The sequence below is a fragment of the Oryctolagus cuniculus genome, chromosome 1, assembly GCF_964237555.1.
Source record: "Oryctolagus cuniculus chromosome 1, mOryCun1.1, whole genome shotgun sequence".
Lineage (NCBI taxonomy): Eukaryota > Metazoa > Chordata > Mammalia > Lagomorpha > Leporidae > Oryctolagus > Oryctolagus cuniculus.
In genome coordinates this window covers 229,752,007-229,758,279 of record NC_091432.1, presented here as the reverse complement: position 1 = coordinate 229,758,279, position 6,273 = coordinate 229,752,007, and the positions used below count along the sequence as shown (strand labels likewise).

Sequence of the window (6,273 nt, the reverse complement as noted above, 5' to 3'; positions counted from 1 at the left end):
TGTGCCTGGGAGGTGGGACGAGGGGAGGTCCTGGGGTCCCGGGCTGTGCCATGGGAAGGTAGCCCTCATCGAGGACTGGGCCCAGCCCCTCTCCCTGCCTCCTTGGCGTGCCGGCCGAGTCCCCCTCCACACGGCCCCACCAGTGCCCTCCCCACATGGCTGAGCCAGCGGCGCCCACCCAGTCTTGGACTGAGTTCCTCCAAATCCATGGGCCAAAAATTCCCTTGTTCCTTAGAACAGCCTGTGGCAGGTGTTCGGCTATGCGGTTGGGGGGAGCCGACTGCTCCACCCTCTTTCCGTGTCTGCTGCTCCGGATCTCAGCCAAACCAGCACTGCCGCAGCCCAGCAGCGCAGGGTGGAGTGGCCGGGCTGCTCTGAAGACGGGCGCTTGCCGGCTGCCTACAGGTGACCCCATCTCTGCGGTCACGGGGAACTAACTGATGGTCCGTGGCACGCGCGGGCCCGCCGTCTTCCACCTGCAGCCGACCAAGCCTCTGCGGTGACTCAGCGGTTTGCTGAATGCGGTGGGTTCTCTGAGCAGATGCTCCAAGGAGGGGGATGACGAGTTCAGAGCAGTCGATCCCTGGGCCAAGTGAGTGTGAAAGCTGGAGGGGCTTCCGGGCAGCGCTGAGAGCAACCCTTGGCTCCTGGAGCCGGAGGGAGCCTGGGCCGAGGTCAAGGCGTGGGCAGTGGTCAGGAGAGCAGAAGCTCGGCGGATTCAAGCCGGAGCCCTGGTGGTCCTCCCATGGCAGGGCAGGAAGGAGTGGGTTCTGGCTTCCCGGGATGGGGCCTGCAGGCAGATGCGCTTGAGAAACCGGAACTCCGGAGCCCCCAGGGCACCTGCAGAAGTGGGAGGACTCCTGCCGCCTCCCCCCGGCTGCCCCTCCAACAGGACAGCTGTCCTTGCTGAGAGCAGGCCCCCATGCTGCCGGCCCCATAGCTAGGTCAGACTGAGCGAGTTGGGTTCACCAGCCAAGGAGAGGATCTCGGGGCCCTGGGACTGCCCGGATGGCTCTTGGAAACCTGGGCAGAGGGCTCCCCTCAGATGGAGGTGCAGGCATGGCCATGCCCAGCTGACGGGGGAGTGGGAGGTGAAGGGCTCAGAGCAGGGAGCGCACCAGAGTGGACCCCGTAAGGCCCAAGGCACCAGCTGCCCGCGAGCCTCAAAGCTCCTGCCCTGCGCAGGAGAGGCAGCAACACGGCTGAGGGGGCGCCAGGGTCCTCACAGCAGGTGCCGGGATTCCTGGGGTCAGGAGAGGCAGGGGGCCAGCAGGCAAGGCGCCACGCTTCCTCTCTAGGTCTCTACAAACAGGAAGAAAGGAGGAGGAGGCAGAGGCCAGGTCCCTCCGCCCCACCCCCCACCCCCCGCCACCGCCCCGGGAAACACCATCTCCGCCCCAGTTCCAGGACCTGAGGGAGAGGCTGTGCCAGCAACAAGACCCCGCAACCCCACAGCGACCGTCACCGCATCCGTGCCCTGCACCTGCCCCCGCAGTCCCTGCCCCCAGCCAGGATACAAAATCGTAAGGAATTTTAGGAGGAGAGAGCACTCTGCGCAGCAGCTGAGACGTACGCACCTCCACCGAGGCTCTGGGCTGAGTCCCGGCTCTGGGCTGCGTCCCGGCTCTGGGCTGAGTCCCGGCTCTGGGCTGCGTCCCGGCTCTGGGCTGCGTCCCGGCTCTGGGCTGAGTCCCGGCTCTGGGCTGAGTCCCGGCTCTGGCTCCTGACCCAGCTTCCTGCTAATGCGCATCCTGCAAGGCAGCAGCTCAAGTGACTGGGCCCCTGTCACCCACGTGGGAGACCCGAACTGAGCGCCCAGCTCCCAGCTTTGGCCCTGGCCCAGCCCAGCCAGGCTAATCCTCCACCTGCGGTGCCGGCACACCGGGTTCTAGTCCCAGTCGGGGCGCCGCATTCTGTCCCGGTTGCCCCTCTTCTAGGCCAGCTCTCTGCTGTGGCCAGGGAAGGCAGTGGATGGCCCAAGTGCTTGGGCCCTGCACCCCATGGGAGACCAGAAGCACCTGGCTCCTGCCTTTGGGTCAGCGCGGTGCGCTGGCCGCAGCGCTTCAGCCGCGGCGGCCATTGGAGGGTGAACCAATGGCAAAAGGAAGACCTTTCTCTCTGTCTCTCTCTCTCACTGTCCACTCTGCCTGTTAAAAAAAAAAAAAAAAAAAAAAAAAAAAAAAAAAAAAAAGAGTGAACCAACGGATGGGATCGCTCTCTGGTTTGCTTGCTCTTTCCCACTTGCTCTCTCCCCTCCCCAAATTAGTTATTAAAAAATAATAAAACTGGGGGCCGGCGCCGCGGCTCACTAGGCTAATCCTCCGCCTAGCGGCGCCGGCACACCGGGTTCTAGTCCCGGTCGGGGCGCCGGATTCTGTCCCGGTTGCCCCTCTTCCAGGCCAGCCCTCTGCTGTGGCCAGGGAGTGCAGTGGAGGATGGCCCAGGTGCTTGGGCCCTGCACCCCATGGGAGACCAGGAAAAGCACCTGGCTCCTGGCTCCTGCCATCGGATCAGCGCGGTGCGCCGGCCGCAGCGCGCCGGCCGCGGCGGCCATTGGAGGGTGAACCAACGGCAAAGGAAGACCTTTCTCTCTGTCTCTCTCTCTCACTGTCCACTCTGCCTGTCAAAAAAAATAAAAAAATAAAAAAAAAAAAATAAAACTGGGCCGGCGCCGTGGCTCACTAGGCTAATCCTCCGCCTAGCGGCGCTGGCACACCGGGTTCTAGTCCCGGTCGGGGCGCTGGATTCTGTCCCGGTTGCCCCTCTTCCAGGCCAGCTCTCTGCTGTGGCCAGGGAGTGCAGTGGAGGATGGCCCAGGTGCTTGGGCCCTGCACCCCATGGGAGACCAGGAAAAGCACCTGGCTCCTGGCTCCTGCCATCGGATCAGCGCGGTGCGCCGGCCGCGGCGGCCATTGGAGGGTGAACCAATGGCAAAGGAAGACCTTTCTCTCTGTCTCTCTCTCTCGCTGTCCACTCTGCCTGTCAAAAAAAATAATAATAATAATAAAACTAAATTTTACTCCAGGACAAGGACTAGTGCCACTTCAAAGGTTTGAAAGATGCAGAGGGGCTCTGCTAGCCATCAAAGTCCCACTTCCTTCAGCAGCCCAGGGAAGAGGCATGTGCATGGAGGGGCCTAGGGAACTGGGCACCTAGGAGGGGGTCTCAGCGCCCAGCAGCCTGTTGAGGGCCTCCAGGTAGCGCCTGCAGCGGCAGAGACGCGGGGTGGCCCGGCAGCAGGTGCCACCGTCTCCAGCCTCAGCGCCCCACCCTGAGCTTGTGAATGGAGCAGCACAGGGGTGAGGCTCCCTTGCATGGAGGCAGAGCCTTCCACCTGCCAACAAGACAGAGTGACAGGAGGACTGCACACGCACAGCCGCGCTTGGAGCAGGACAGAGTCTGGCGTGCCTCGCAGTGGGGGAGGCGGCCTCACTGCGGTGCCCTCTTGGACACCTCCGAGGCTGGAGAAAGGAGGTGTGGTTGGTGCCTGGGTCTGGGAGCAGAGGGGTGCAAGCAGGAGCGCCTGGCTCACCGCCACCCCATGGCCCACATGGCACTCTGGTCCCCATCACATTGGGCTCTGCGCTCTAGAGATCCTGGCACGTTGACTTGCTGGCTTGAGCCTCTGTTTTCCCACCTGCTAAGTGGGCGTTCACAAAGCTTCTTGCCAAGGGGGCTCAGGGAGGTGATTAAGTGCACAAAAAGTCACGTGGCAAGTGGCCTGCAAGTGGCAACGGCCGCCGTCACCGTCACTGGTGTCATTATTTGAAGGGGGTCAATGTCAAGACAGCCTGGGACCAGGGAGCTGGCACAAGCTGTAGCCCAATTCTGGCCTCTTCCTCGCGGGACACCCGGAAGTACTTCCGCATGGCCACCTTGCCTTGCTCATGGTGCCCATGAAGCCTGGTTCGTTGGGGGTTGGTTTAAAAATATGTATGTCTTGGGGCTGGCACCGTGGCTCACTTGGTTAATCCTCTGCCTGCGGCACCGGCATCCCATATAGGCGCTGGGTTCTAGTCCTGGTTGCTCCTCTTTCAGTCCAGCTCCCTGCTGTGGCCCAGGAGTGCAGTGGTGGATGGCCCAAGTGCTTGGGCCCTCTACCCGCATGGGAGACCAGGAGGAGGCACCTGGCTCCTGGCTTTGGGTCGGCTTAGCGCCGGCTGTAGCGGCCGTTTTGGGGGTGAACCAATGGAAGGAAGACCTTTCTCTCGGCTGGCGACACGGCTCACTAGGCTAATCCTCCGCCTTGCAGCGCCGGCACACCGGGTTCTAGTCCCGGTCGGGGCGCCGGATTCTGTCCCGGTTACCCCTCTTCCAGGCCAGCTCTCTGCTGTGGCCAGGGAGTGCAGTGGAGGATGGCCCAAGTGCTTGGGCCCTGCACCCCATGGGAGACCAGGAGAAGTACCTGGCTCCTGCCATCGGATCAGCGCGGTGCGCCAGCCCAGCACGCCGGCCGCGGCGGCCATTGGAGGGTGAACCAACGGCAAAGGAAGCCCTTTCTCTCTGTCTCTCTCTATCACTGTCCACTCTGCCTGTCAAAAAAAAAAAAAAAAACAACCTTTCTCTCTGTCTCTCTCTCTCATTAACTCTGTGAAATAAATAAATTAATAATAATAATAATAATAAATATGTATGTCTCTCTTTGAAAGGCAGAGTTCAGAGAGAGAGAGAGAGATCTTCCATCCACTGGCTCACTCCTCAAATGACCACAGGAGCCTGGAATTCCATCTGGGTCTCCCATGTGGGTGGCAGGGACCCAAACACTTGCGCCATCCTCCGCTGCCTTCCCAGGTGCATCAGCAGGCAGCTGGATCAGAAGTGGAGCAGCCGGGACTCAAACCGGCGCCCATATGGATGCTGGCGCTACAGACGGCGGCTTAACCCGCTGCGCCACAGCACCAGCCCCTAAAGCCTGGCTTTATTCCCTTGGGAAAGAAGATCCCGGAAAGCTCCTCTGAGGGCTGGGCAGTGTCCCCCCCCGCCCCCTGCACAGCCGGTGAGCCCACCCCACGCCCCCTTTCCCAGCCGTGGAAGCTTCTCCTACGCCAGCCTCCATTTTATTATCAGCCAAAGATTTCATGAACACTGCCAAGAACTGATATTCAGAAATAAGTATGTAAATCCTTTGTAAATGTATGCTAATTACTTATTTTTAATTATAATGTAAATAAGTAATTACTGAATAATTTTAAAGTATTTACACGGGGGTGTGTGATTTAGACACTAACTTGTTATAAGATATAAAAACTATAAATTATACAGTAATTACGGCCCAATTTACATGCTAAGGCCAAACACAATTACGTAGCAAGAAAAATATAAACAATCAGGTAATTCCGCAGTAGTTACAGTGTAATAACCAAGCTGCTTCTCCAGCTGAGCAAGGGTCTGCCCGCCCCTCCCCCGGGCCCAGGCAGGCCGCGGGGTGGGCGTCGCCAGGGAGCCCAACCCGTCTTGTCTCCCAAGGAGCGAGTTAATCCCAAATAAGAAAGCCACCACCACAGACTGCTGAATGTGGCTCTGTGTAGTGTCCCCTTCTGTCCCCGCCCCGTGTCCCCATCGGCCTCGCCACGCCCCTGCCCCGTGTACCCCACCTGGGTCCCAAACCCCCAGCTCAGGGCTTCCCAGCGCTGAGTCCTCGCCCGACCCTCCTCCGCAGCTCCTGCCCGGCTAATGCCTCCTCCAGGCTGCCCCCAGCCCCCAGCCTTACCTGGGTGGGGGGGTGCTGCGGGCAGAGGTGAGCCTGAGTCGTCGTGCTGAGTCCTCGTGGCTCTGCACTGACACCTGCTCTGCTCACCCATTCTGCTGACAAGAAAACTGAGGATCACGGAAGCCCAGGATCTGAACAGGGCCCCCTCCTCTCCCTACTTAGGGCACTGTGTCTCCCTAGGGACCCAGCCCCAGGCAGGAAGAGTGACCTCACAGAAGGACCAGTCCCATAGCCCCTCCCCCTGCCCCTGCACCCCCTGGGAAGTGGGGGTCACAGAACTACTGACCCCAGAGGCCTACCATCACCCCTGAACGCCCTGGGGTGTTTGCCCCATGAAGCCTCACTGCCGGTGAGCCCGGGGAGGCAGGCGGTGTGGCCCAGGGCAGTGCCCGCCCCTCTCTGAACCTGTCACCATGCAAGGGGCCTCTGTGCTTTGTCGGGTGACTGTGTCAGTGGGGGGCACGCACCAGACCAGCGAGCCCCGCCCCCTGCCCCCAGCACCACGGAGCACCTGCTGCGGGCCTCCCACGCCTGCCAAGTCCGTCCCCACGGGCAGGCGCTCA

General features: G+C 61.0%; 1 long non-coding RNA gene across 2 annotated transcripts; it reads right to left on the bottom strand.

Moving 5' to 3' along the window:
* Positions 1-204: 204 nt before the first annotated feature.
* LOC103352015 (uncharacterized) lies at positions 205-5,919 on the bottom strand. 2 transcript variants are annotated; one of them, XR_011385344.1, is made up of 3 exons: positions 5,711-5,919; positions 1,578-1,751; positions 205-1,302 (listed from the first exon to the last, which is right to left on the bottom strand). It is a non-coding gene; the product is annotated as an uncharacterized lncRNA (long non-coding RNA). The 2 variants fall into 2 exon arrangements; XR_011385346.1 differs by having other exon boundaries at positions 205-790; positions 5,711-5,914.
* Between the last annotated feature and the right edge of the window lie 354 nt (positions 5,920-6,273).